A 14,504-nucleotide genomic window follows, 5' to 3' on the forward strand; every position below is an offset into this window, starting at 1 on the left:
GAGGCTTTGCCCCCGTGCTTCACCACTGTATTTTCCAAGCCTAAAATACTAATAGACACTCATCAATATTTCTGGAATGAATCAATGAGTTAGCTTATAGTTCAAATTAGAGATTTTGGATCTTATCCTAAAAGCAATGGGAAGTTGTTAAAGAGGTTTAAAAAGGGATCATTTAAAAATGATCTGATGAAGGTTTTTTTTGTTTGTTTTTTTAAAGATCTTTATGGCTGCTATGTGTTTGTGACTGCATTTTCTTTATGGTGGATTTATTTACTATTTTAAGGGTCCAAATTCCTTTATCTTTAAGAAATTAAACTGGTTTTGTTTTTAAAAAGTGACACCACCCAAATATATATTTATTTAGTCTAGATGCTGCCTCTAATGTCTTTATTAAAATTTTTTGCATAAGAATTACTGATCAAAATCAATTAACTAGAAAACCAGTATCTGCCTCTTAGCACTTCCATTTTGCTTAAGGTCATTCCTTTAGGAGTTCATAATAATATTCAAGATATGAATGGATTTTAAATGTTTTCTTCAGTTTTCCCTGAGGAAGGGGATAGCAGTATGAGAAGAGACAACTGAAAGGTAATCAGTAATCCATTCGTTCCTTTATTCATTCAGTTGTCATTCATTCAACAATATTTATTGTGTACCATGGCACTGTGCTAGGTCTTGGGGTTACAGATATAAAAGATATAGTCTCTGTCCTGAGGAAGTTCACAGTCTAGAAGGGAGGCATCCTGAGGATGTAATTTCATCTACAGTCATTTTGTGAGATATGTGGAAGCTAAAGCTGATATGTTGGTTCCATTGTAGGGGCCCAGGCAACACTTTTTAGGAAGTCAGCCACAAGTTTATATTTATAAAATGTTTGAGGTCAGCCATAAAAAGAAACGAAATTAGTTATTCGTAGTGAGGTGGATGGACCTAGAGTCTGTCATACAAAGTGAAGTAAGTCAGAAAGAGAAAAACAAATACCGTATGCTAACACGTATATATGGAATCTAAAAAAAAAATGGTTCTGATGAACCTAGGGGCAGGACAGGAATAAAGACACAGACATAGAGAATGGACTTGAGGACACGGAGAGGGGGAAGGGTAAGCTGGGACGAAGTGAGAGAGTAGCACTGACATATATACACTACCAAATGTAAAATAGATAGCTAGTGGGAAACAGCTGCATGGCACAGGGAGATCAGCTCGGTGATCTGCAACCACCTAGAGGGGTGGGATAAGGAGGATATACATATGCATATAACTGATTCACTTTGTTATACATCAGAAACTAACACAACACTGTAAAGCAATTATACTCCAATAAAGGTGTTAAAAAAAATAAATGAAAGATTAGGGAGTGAAGCACACAAAGCATAAGAGTAAATCCCTTTTATTCCTTACCATCTGTGGAAGATATTTTTAACCTAAAAGCCTTAAGAACATCTTGTATATTTACCTTAGATTAGTAGAAAAGATTACAATTGCTTTCATTCCTAGCAGCACAATGCCATGTTTATACTAGCATTGTTATTGAAGACCTAGTTGCTCTAGAACTCAGTTCATCTTTTTTAAAATGTATATAGTGATGTATATCATTCCTCCCACAAATGCCCTGTAAGTTAATTAACTGGGGTTGTTCTCCTCCAGTAAAATATACTCTAGAAATAAGAAGTATTATGTTGCAAATATCCAAACATAGTAGAAATAAAATATGTACTGATGCCTGGTTAATTACATTAGTAGTAGGGGAACTCAGTAGATTCACTGTCATGTCTTTTTTTCCAGCTATTACAGCAGCAATGAGATATCTCTCTTTCCATTCTATGCTTTTGGGAGATATATGGGAGATATAAAAATGACTGCTTAAGGAAGCAGTATCAAGCACCTTATGTATCCAAACATGAAGGTTTCAGATGCTCTGGTTTAGAAAGCACAGGGCAGTTTTTCAACTCACGCCAAAAACAACCAGAAAGTGATCTTCCTGTAACAAATTAAGTGCAGTATACCAAGGAGAAGACAGGAGACTTGGATTTAGAGAAGAAACACCCATCTTATCTCCAATTATTAATCTATTTTAATAAATACTTTGTCATTTATATAAACTGTGAATAATAAAATGTTTAAAATAGATTCAGTTGACTATGCACTTTCTCTGGCATCAAACAACTTTATACCAAGTTTCTGTTTAGAGAGAGGATGACTCTGTCCCTGCTTCTTATCTCCATCCTCTTCAGTTGTCATGAAAGCTTCAAGCTCATCTGGTCCCACACCCATCTAAACTCTCATTTCCATAGAGGTCAGCTGTAAATCCACTTCCATCATGATCTGCACTGTTTTGCACTCTGTCAACACTTCCCATCGAGCCCTCTGGGACTGCGCACTCAATACTAACGCACACCTCTGCTTTCTTAGTCTCTTCATAGAAAGGTCTGTCCTTCCCAGCACTTTGAAAAGTGCCAACTTCCAAAAGACCTCTTCTCCCCACAGACTCACCGAGAAATAAAAAACCAAGTGCAGACCTTTTTCCTCACAAAGCCTTTATATCTCAAACCCAGAAGGAGAGATGGGAGGGGCATTTACTTAAAATATAGATTCCTAGGCTTCATCCTAAGAATCTGATTCAGACATCTTAGGGTAGAATAAACTCTCTACAAGATTCAGATGCAGGTTATCTGCAGAGAAATGTTTGGAAGATGGACTTTAGTTAAAGTGATACTAATAGGGCTTCCCTGGTGGCGCAGTGGTTAAGAATCCTCCTGCCAATGCAGGGGACACGTGTTCGAGCCCTGGTCCGGGAAGATCCCACATGCCGCGGAGCAACTAAGCCCATGCGCCACAGCTACTGAGCCTGTGCTCTAGAGCCTGTGAGCCACAACTACTGAGCCCACGTGCCACAACTACTGAGCCCACGTGCCACAACTACTGAAGCCCATGCGCCTAGGGCCTGTGCTCTGCAACAAGAGAAGCCACCGCAATGAGAAGCCCATGCACTGCAACGAAGAGTAGCCCCCGCTCGCTGCAACTAGAGAAAAGCTGTTGCGCAGCAATGAAGACCCAACGCAGCTAAAAATAAATAAATAAATAAAATTTAAAAGAAAACGATACTAATAGTTACCCTCCATTGTGTCCCTAGTATGTGCCAAGAACATAATGCACATTATCTCATTTTACTTTTACCAAAAAAACCTTGAGAGATGTTATGAACATTTTATAGTCGAGGAAAATGAAGCTTAAAGCAGCAAAACCAAACTTTGCATGAGATCACACAACTAGTAAATAATGGAGAGATCTGTACTATAATTGTATGCTGCTTCTAACAATCCCGATCTCCAAGCTCCTAAACCAAAGGCTCAAGTGAATAATACATTAAGAAATGTTTTCTTAAAGATGATTGAAAAGATAGAAAACCTGGCTTTGCTGGAAATTTTGTTCCTCAAAATTTCTATATATCTTACAATACTAAAGATCTTGAATGGGCATGGTCTTTTCAAATAAAAGTTCTCTCTCCCCTCCCCACCACCCCCATTATGCAAATCAGCTAAAGTCACTTATTTCTTTGGCTTAGGTTAATTCCTTGTTTTCTTGTTTTGTTTTTGTTTTTGGTTTTGTTTTGGCAGGACAAAAGCACTTGGAAATACCTACAGAAATGGTGCAGTCTCTGACTTCCGGAAAGCCTGGTCAGTGGTCACCTGCTTCTTTGGTCCAGAACTTGATTGAGCAAGAAGCCTAAAGTCTTAAATGGAATATCAGACTTAGGCAGCAGTGTAGCTGGACAGGTCACTTTCCATTAGGGTAAAGTTGAAATTGTACAGTTTGACTGATTCATGCTGCCAGTTGAATAAATGTAGTAAAAGACAGCACAAGATGAGGTGAGGAACCTAAGAGACACCAATGTAGTTGGTATTAGCTCTAACCCTGAGCAAAGCTGCCAGATAGACAAAGCTCATTTTAGTTGTCCCTTTGGCATTCTTCCCCAAACTAGACTTCCAAGCATCTACCCCAGGAATCTCATTGTCAGTGTTTAGCCAACTTCAGTTATTTCTAATTATATTCAAAAGTTTGTTATATCCTCTTGCTATCAGTGATTTTTTTTCCTTTAAATTGACTCACCTTTTAAAACGTAAATATGTTTATTTAAAAGGATATTTTATATCACTATTATAAATGGGAAACTAGTATCACTTGTCATAAATGGAGGAAAATCAATACATAATTAGTAAAATAGAGACTGTTCACCTGAATATCACCTAAGATCATGCTGATTACACTTAACATGCTGACAAACATAAGGAAGAGAAACTTTGTTTATGGATTGGTATTCCCAGCCTGGAACCCAATGCTGTCCAGATATTATTACTGCATTATGTTCCTTCCTTCCCTTCCAAATTAAGCCAGTTCTGTACTTTTCCTCTTAGGACTCAAGCCTCCTTGGTGGCCTATTCCAAAGTGATAATTAGCTCAAATTGAATAAACCAATTTCCAGCTTAGGAGGAGGATTGGGAGAGATTCTCTCCAGATAATATATATGGGTTTTAACTCTTGCCTTCTTGACATAACTGTTATCTTTTTGCTAGAATCCAATGATTGCCAAACCTCGAAATCACTGGTGCCAGAGCCTGCCCTGGCGAGTCTGATTCCAGTAGGACTGATATCTGTACTTAAAAACAAACAAACAAACCTCCCCAAGTAATTTGAATGTGCAACCTGTTTGGGAACTTTGGTATAACCAAAAGAGACGTCTCTTGAGGGAGCCATAACAGATTGATGGGGAAGATATTTTCAAGTGGGAGTGCTTGATGGCATTTTAAATCACACTGTAGGCAGTTACTACAGACAAGGTTAATTCTCCAGACTTGAGTACCTGAAGAAGAATTTAATTGGGAGCAAATGACGTTTATTATTATTATTATTATTATTATTATTATTATTATTATTATTATTATTATTATTATCTTAAGAGAATTTCAAAGAAGTAGTGCCAGATACCAGTTTTGGGAGGGGGGCAATAGAAAACCTGAATGATATGCAAATATTCCAAGTAAATATCTGATAAAGATGGAATTCCAAATCAACTGAATGATAGATTACTTTTTAATCAGTGATGTTGAGACAATTAATTAACTTTGAACAAAAAAGTACAAAAATAACATCTGTATGGATGAAACCATTTTATAGATAAAAAATGAAACTCCTAAAAAAATGAAACTCCTGTAATCAGTGAAAGTATACATTGGTCCGTCCTTTCTGAAGTAAAATTTGACATTATATCCCAAAAACCTTATAAATATTTTACTTAGCAATTCTGCATTTAGAAATTTATCCTGAGGAAATAATCACATAAGTGCTCAGAAAATGTTGTTAATAATGCAAAACTGAAACAAAATACTCAGAAATATGGTATTGCTTACAAAACTTATGGTACACTTGTTCAGTGAAATGTATTTAAGAAATGAAATATGATTATGCCTGCCTATATTTATTGGTATGGAAAGACATTTATGATATGAAAATCCAGGTTACCAAATACAGTATGCTCCCTTTAAGATATGTATAATAATATATACATATTTGTATATAAGAAAATAAGTCTGGATAGTTACCAAAATATTAATAGTGTTTAATCTCTGGATAGTGGGGTTAAAAGTAAGTTTTGTATTTTCTTTTACATTTTTTTGACATTTTCTGAAAAAATTTACAAGCACAAATTATTTTTAAAATAAGGAAAAACAGTAAAGATATTTCTACTTTTGCTCATACCCTTGCTCATAATTGGGAGCTTAGCAGTCCCAATTCTAGGAATTTTACCTATAGAAAGTATCAGAGATATGCACATGCACAAAAATAACACTCAAAGATTGCTCATTATGGAATTATTTATAATAGCAAAAAATTAAAATACCCTCTCTTCAATAATTAAGGAGTTTTTGGTTTGTTTTGAAAGTTATTTTTAACCATCTTAACCATTTTTAAGTGTACAGTTTAGTAGTGTTAAGTATATTCACATTGTTGTGAATTATGATATTTGTTAATAAATTATTGCATACTTTATGATGAGATATTATTGATGTGGAAAACTTTGTGGCATATTGTCAGGTAAGAAAAAACAGTTCATAACTTTGTATGCATAGTATGATTCTAATTTTGTTTTAAAGCCATTTAAAACAATATTTTTATTGAAGTATAGTTGATTTACAATGTGTTAATTACTGCTGTACAGCAAAGTGATTCAATTATACATATCTATACATTCTTTTTAAAAAAATATTTTCGATTATGGTTTATCATAGGATATTGAACATAGTTCTCTGTGCCATACAGTAAGACCTTGCTGCTTATCCATTCCATATATAAAAGCCTGTATCTGCTAACACCAAACTCCCACTCCATCCCTCCCCCAACCCTCTCCCCCTTGGCAACCACCAGTCTGTTCTCTATGTCCGTGATTCTGTTTCTGTAAAACAACTTTTTAAAAAAGAGTTTGCTTTTTGGAGAAGTTTTAGTTTCACAGCAAAATTAGAGGAAGATATAGAGCTTTCCCCTTTACCCCCTGCCTGCACACATGGCTAGCCTTTCCCACTATCAACATCACTCACCAGAGTGGTACCCTTGTTATTATAATTGATGAACCGACATTGACACATCATTATCACCCAAAGTCCATAGTTTACATTAGGGTTCACTCTTCATGTTGTACAGTCTGTGGTTTTGGACAAATGTATAATGACATATATCCATTGTTATAGTATCATACAAAGCGTTTTCATTCCCTAAAGTTCTCTGTTCTTTGACTCCTCTGTGCTCTATTCATCCCTCCATCCTTCTCCCTCAACCTCTGGAAACCACCGATCCTGTTATTATCTCCACAATTTTTCCTTTTCTAGAATGTAATATAGTTGGAATCATACCGTTTGTAGCCTTTAAAGACATTTTATAAGCATAGGAAAAACAAGTCTGGAAAGATATGTATTTAAATATATACATATATTTCTGGGTACTGGCATTATAGGTGATTATTTCCCAAAGTTTTTGCAAGAAACATGTATTACTTTTGTACTCAGAAGAAAAAAAAGCAAATGTTATGGAAGAGAAAGAGGTTTTTATCTCTAGAGTAATCAATTTTTGCTCATCTTCCTGCGCATCTCAATTGTCCATTAGACTATAACTATCATGTGGGCAGAGATTAGGCATTTTTTAAAAATTTCCCCTGGTACTTCCTGCCACATAGAGTTCTGCATTCAATAAATGTTGACTAACTGCATTCGTGCATGTGCATACATATAAGCCTATGTACCTATGTGGGCATGCATATTTAGATATGCCAACTTCTTTCTCATCAGTAATGAGAAAAAGGTGACAGGGTTTTTTTTAATAGTGCTATAGTTCTACAGGCTTTTTGCCATATATTGGGAAAGGGAAGTACTTGCCAAGGCTAAGAGTACAAATGACCATTAAAGATTTGGGGGGCATACCAGTCAAGCTTGTCAACTTTAGCCCAAGCAATTATTTTCTTGTGCTATCTCTGTTTGGATGATATTGGGTTTAGTCCCAATTTTCTATGACTCTACTAATTAGCTTCTCTGGGCATTTTATTGGTAATATTTAAATAAAAATCCACATACCAGGGCAACTGGTAAATGGGCTATCTGTACCCACTCTGGGCTCCTTGTTATAAGCCAGTGTTAAATCAGCTGAAGTGATAAGGGCTTTGTGCTTTTGGGAGGCTGGTAAGCAGGACAGGTTTACACGTCTTTAGTCACATTTCATTTCTCATCTTCAGAACTCCATACTCCACACCAAAACTGAGATGAGAGTACAAAGTTTGTACTTCAGGATATCAGCAGGTGCCCAAGAGAGAATAAGTGTTAAAACCCCTAAAACCACTAAATTATTTTAAAAGGTTTCTAACAAGCTCTTCAGAATCAGATAGCAGAGCTCAAGGATTTATACATTTGATCTCAGAAATAGGAGGACAGGATAAAGACCAGATTTGAGCCCTTGATGATTTGATTTTTTAAAATAGTTATGGCTGTGCAAGGAAGGTATGGAACGTGCAGGACATTTTAAAGGCAGATTATGGCTTATCCTTAATTATAGCTGCAGCTGAGCTGAGGACATGGGTTGGAGCCTAATCATCCCTCAGAGACACAGCAGGTAACTGGGTAGTACTTTTGCTTCCTCAAAGCCTCTGATAGAGAATTATTGATTCTGAAATCTCCTGTAGTATGTTTTTACACAGGGAAGTGGTGACTGTAGAGGTGGGAGTTTAGAAATATGGGCAGATTGACCAACTGTGAATTTATAATGGGTTAAGATAATGAGGCAGTATAAATTCTGGGGGACACACTAATGCCACTGTCTTCTTACATATTTATTGGGCTGTCAAGGTATAAATGTCACTATGAAAATCCAAAGTGCTATGCAGCAGGCCTTGGCTTAATATTCCTTCTGCCCATCAGCAAGCCCTATAAGTCTCCCACACCCAAATCCTGGCAGCAGGATCCCTACACTCAGTAAAGATTTAATAGCAGAGAGCACTAGTGAGGTCTCATGTGACCCAGGTGTACTCCTTTTTCAAATTAGCCTGGAAGTGTTCATTTGTGAATAATTAAAACTCTAACCCACTTTGAGGCCCCTCAACCACATCAGATCCTACACTGGGAATGATATCTGCTAAAAATCCTATAATTTGCATTTTGTGGGGAGATGCAGGGATTACCCTTGTGATGAAGAAAACATGGGAACTGGCACAGGAGTCAGTGAGAATTATAGGTTTCTAAGCAATACATTCCTAGTCCAGGAGCTTATGGCCCCACTCAAACCCTTGTCCTGTGAAACTTCTATACCACTGGCAAAGTCTGTACCCTTATAGTATATACTCCCAGCTTCTAATCTAGTGACTACATCCTCAGTCTCACCCTTGCATACTAGGCGCTAAATAAATATTTGTTAGATGAATAAATAAATGAATCTAGAGAAATGGTACTTTTAAAGTGCCTGCTAGTGTTAAATCGCATAGAAGTGAGCTTTCAAAATATAGTCCATCTTAAAATGTGTGATCAACTGTAGGGAGTGGACCCTTGGAAAGAGAGGTTGTCTAAAAGTGACATCTGAGAATGAGTTCTAGATATTTTTCTTTAGCAGTTCAGCTTCTAGGCTGAGCCACTCGATTTGCCTTTTTGTTACTTATCCTACAGATTTTAGAAGAGTCAGAAATCTGGCCTTTGTAGCTCTTTGTAGAAATCTGCACACTGGCTACTTTTATTGCCTCCTGGCTGAATGATTTTATATTCTGGTATTTTATTTCCACATTGTCATTGGTCTGGCCAATGCCTGCTCCTTGTTTATATATTCCTTTTCATCCTCATATGAGACTCCCGTTTCACTTCCCCACTCTCCATATACAACTATTCTAAAGTGTTTAGTGGGTATCTTTTCATTTATAGGTATTCTTGCAAAACGTGTATATGCATATTTTTTTCAATAGATGCTAATGGCATTATGTTGTATATCTTACTACTTCCTTAGCACTATTTAAAAGCTCCATCCGTGTTGCTATGTGCACATCTAACACACTGCTTTTTTCTGCTGCATTCACTCTCCAAGCATCTTCAATTTCCCACTACCACAAACCATGCTACAGTGAACATAGCCCTGCCTGAACCCATGTAAGAATTTGGGATACCAGCTCAGGAAAAAGATTGCTGGGGCATAGGACATGCATTAAATTTAACTGCTTCATGTTAGATCTTCAGAGTGATACTACAAATCTACAAACTAACTGCATGAGAGTTCCTACATCCCCAGTCTCCACCAGCACTTGGCCTGACCCTGCTTTCTAATTTTTATCATTTAATAGGTACAAAGAGATATTTCATTGTTTTTTCAATTTACATTTCTCTGATTAAGAATGAGTTTCAGCATCTCTACATATGCCTTATTAGTCTTCTGGGTTTGCTGTTATGTAAATTGCCTATAAATATCATTTGCCTATTTTTCTAGTGAAGTTGCTGATTTTTTTAAACATCTTTATTGGAGTACAATTGCTTTACAATGTTGTGTCAGTTTCTGCTGTATAAAAAAGTGAATCAGAGTTATGTGTATACATATATCCCCATATCCCCTCCCTCTTGCGCCTCCCTCCCACCCCCCCATCCCACCCCTCTAGGTGGCCACAAAGCACTGAGCTGATCTCCTTCTACTATGCAGCTGCTTCCCACTAGCTATCTATTTTACATTTGGTAGGATATATATGTCCATGCCACTCTCTCACTTCGTTCCAGCTTACCATTCCCCCTCCCCGTGTCCTCAAGTCCATTTACTATGTCTGCATCTTTATTCCTGTCCTGCCCCTAGGTTCATCAGAACCTTTTTTTTTTCTTAGATTCCATATATATGTGTTAGCATATGGTGTTTGTTTTTCTCTTTCTGACTTACTTCACTCTGTATGACAGACTATAGGTCCATCCACCTCACTACAAAGAACTCCATTTCTTTTTATGACTGAGTAATATTTCATTGTATATATGTGCCACATCTTCTTTATCTATTCATCTGTCAATGCACACTTAGGTTGCTTCCATGTCCTGGCTATTGTAAATAGTGCTGCAATGAACACTGTGGTACATGTCTATTTTTGAATTATGGTTTTCTCAGGGTGTATGCCCAGAAGTGGGATTGCTGGGCCATATGGTAGTCTATTTTTAGTTTTTTAAGGAACCTCCATACTATTCTCCATAGCGGCTATATCAATTTACATTCCCACCAACAGTGCAAGAGGATTTCCTTTTCTTCACACCATCTCCAGCATTTATTGCTTTTTGATGATGGCCATTCTGACTGGTGTGAGGTGATATCTCATTGTGGTTTTGATTTGCATTTCTCTAATGATTAGTGATGTTGAGCATCCTTTCATGTGTTTGCTGGCAATCTGTATATTTTCTTTGGAGAAATGTCTGTTTAGGTCTTCTGCCCATTTTTGGATTGGGTTTGTCTGTTTTTTTGATATTGAGCTGCATGTGCTGTTTGTATATTTTGGAGATTAATCCTTTGTCAGTTGCTTCATTTGCAAATATTTTCTCCGATTCTGAGGGTTGTCTTTTTGTCTTGTTTATGGTTTCCTTTGCTGTGCAAAAGCTTTTAAGTTTCATTAGGTCCCATTTGTTTATTTTGGTTTTTATTTCCATTTCTCTAGGAAGTGGGTGAAAAAGGATCTTGCTGTGATTTATGTCATAGAGTGTCCTGCATATGTTTTCCTCTAAGAGTTTGATAGTGTCTGGCTTTCCACTTAGGTCTTTAATCCATTTTGAGCTTATTTTTGTATATGGTGTTAGGGAGTGTTCTAATTTCATTCTTTTACATGTAGCTGTCCAGTTTTCCCAGCACCACTTATTGAAGAGGCTGTCTTTTCTCCATTGTATATTCTTGCCTCCTTTGTCAAAGATAAGGTGACCATATGTGCGTGGGTTTACCTCTGGGCTTTCTATCCTGTTCCATTGATCTATATTTCTGTTTTTGTGCCAGTACCATACTGTCTTGATTACTGTAGCTTTGCAGTATAGTCTGGAGTCAGGGAGCTTGATTCCTCCACTCCTTTTCTTTCTCAAGATTGCATTGGCTATTCGGAGTCTTTTGTTTTTCCCTACAAATTGTAAAATTTTTTGTTCCAGTTCTGTGAAAAATGCCATTGGTAGTTTGATAAGGATTGCACTGAATCTGTAGATTGCTTTGGGTAGTATATTCATTTTCACAATGTTGATTCTTCCAATCCAAGAACATGGTATATCTCTCCATCTATTTGTGTCATTTTTAATTTCTTTCATCAGTGTCTTATAGTTTTCTGCATACAGGTCTTTTGTCTCCTTAGGAAGGTTTATTCCTAGGTATTTTATTCTTTTTGTTGCAGTGGTAAATGGGAGTGTTTCCTTAACTTCTCTTTCAGATTTTTTGTCATTAGTGTATAGGAACGCAAGAGATTTCTGTGCATTAATTTTGTGTCCAGCTACTTTACATAATTCACTGATTAGGTCTAGTAGTTTTCTAGTAGCATCTTTAGGATTCTCTATGTATACTATCATGTCATCTGCAAACAGTGACAGTTTTACTTCTTCTTTTCCGATTTGGATTCCTTTTATTTCTTTTTCTTCTAATTGCCATGGCTAAAACTTCCAAAACTATGTTGAATAATAGTGGTGAGATTGGGCAACCTTGTCTTGCTCCTGATGTTAGAGGAAATGGTCTCAGTTTTTCACCATTGAGAATGACGTTGGCTGTGAGTTTGTCATATATGGCCTTTATTATGTTGAGGTAGGTTCCCTCTATGCGCACTTTCTGGAGAGTTTTTTTTTTTTATCATAAATGGGTGTTGAATTTTGTCGAAAGCTTTCTCTGCATCTATTGAGATGATCATATGGTTTTTCTCTTTCAGTTTGTTAATATGGTGTATCACATTGATTGATTTGTGTATATTGAAAAATCCTTGCATTCCTGGGATCAACACCACTTGATCATGATGTATAATCCTTTTAATGTGCTGTTGGATTCTGTTTGCTAGTATTTTGTTGAGGATTTTTGCATCTATGTTCATCAGTGATATTGGCCTGTAGTTTTCTTTTTTTGTGACCTCTTTGTCTGGTTTTGGTATCAGGGTGATGGTGGCCTCATGAAATGAGTTTGGGAGTTTTCCTCCCTCTGCTATATTTTGGAAGAGTTTGAGAAGGATAGGTGTTAGCTCTTCTCTAAATGTTTGATAGAATTCACCTATGAAGCCATCTGGTCCTGGGCTTGTGCTTTAATCACAGTTTCGATTTCAGTGCTTGTGATTGGTCTCTTCATATTTTCTGTTTCTTCCTGGTTCAGTCTTGGAAGGTTGTACTTTTCTAAGAATTTATCAATTTCTTCCAGGTTGTCCATTTTATTGGCATATAGTTGATTGTAATAGTCTCTCACGATCCTTTGTATTTCTGCAGTGTAAGTTGCTACTTCTCCTTTTTCATTTCTAATTCTATTGATTTGAGTCTTCTCCCTGTTTTTCTTGATGAGTCTGGCTAATGATTTATCAATTTTGTTTATTTTCTCAAAGAACCAGCTTTTAGTTTTATCAATCTTTGTTATTGTTTCCTTCATGTTTTTCATTTATTTCTGATCTAATATTTATGATTTCTTTCCTTCTGCTAACTTTGGGTTTTTTTGTTGTTGTTGTTGTTTTTCTTTCTCTAATTGCTTTAGGTGTAAGGTTAGGTTGTTTATTTGAGATGTTTCTTATTTCTTGAGGTAGGATTCTATTGCTATAAACTTCACTCTTAGAACTGCTTTTGCTGCATCCCATAGGTTTTGGGTCATCGTGTTTTCATTGTCATTTTTTTTGTAGGTATTTTTTTATTTCCTCTTTGATTTCTTCAGTGATCTCTTGGCTACTTAGTAGCATATTGTTTAACCTCCATGTGTTTGTATTTTTTACAGTTTATTTTCCTGTACTTGATATATAGTCTTATAGCGTTGTGCTCAGAAAAGATACTTGATACAGTTTCTGTTTTCTTAAATTTACCGAGGCTTGATTTGTAACCCACGATATAATCTATCCTGGAGAATGTTCCATGAACACTTGAGAAGAAAGTGTGTTCTGTTGTTTTTGGATGGAATGTCCTATAAATATCAATTAAGCCTATCTGGTCTAATGTGTCCTTTAAACCTTGTGTTTGCTTCTTTATTTTCATTTTGGATGATCTGCCCATTGGTGAAAGTGGGATGTTAAAGTCCCCTACTATTATTGTGTTACTGTCGATTTCCCCTTTGATGGCTGTTAGCATTTGCCTTATATATTGAGGTGCTCCTCTGTTGGGTGCATATATATTTACAATTGTTATATCTTCTTCTTGAATTGATCTCTTGATCATTATGTAGTGTTCTTCTTTGTCTCTTGTGATGATAGTATTTATTTTAAAGTCTATTTTGTCTGATATGAGAATTGCTACTCCAGCTTTCTTTTGATTTCCATTTGCATGGAATATCTTTTCCCATCCCCTCACTTTCAGTCTGTATGTGTCCCCTAGGTCTGAAGTGGGTCTCTTATAGACAGCATATATATGGGTCTTGTTTTTGTATCCATTCAGCCAGTCCGTGTCTTTTGGTGGGAGCATTTAATCCATTTACATTTAAGGTAATTATCGATATGTATGTCCCTATTACCATTTTCTTAATTGTTTTCAGTTTGTTATTGTAGGTTATTTACTTCTCTTGTGTTTCCCGCCTAGAGAAGTTCCTTTAGCATTTGTTGTAAAGCTGGTTTGGTGGTGCTGAATTCTCTTAACTTTTGCTTGTCTGTAAAGGTTTTACTTACTCTGTCAAATCTGAATGAGATCCTTGCTGGGTAGAGTAATCTTGGTTGTAGGTTTTTCCCTTTCATCATTTTAAATATGTCCTGCCACTCCCTTCTGGCTTGCAGAGTTTCTGCTGAAAGATCAGCTGTTCACCTTATGGGGGTTCCCTTGTATGTTATATATTGCTTT

Source organism: Balaenoptera physalus (genome assembly GCF_965194825.1).
Source record: "Balaenoptera physalus genome assembly, chromosome: X".
In the NCBI taxonomy this organism is placed as follows: Eukaryota; Metazoa; Chordata; class Mammalia; order Artiodactyla; family Balaenopteridae; genus Balaenoptera; species Balaenoptera physalus.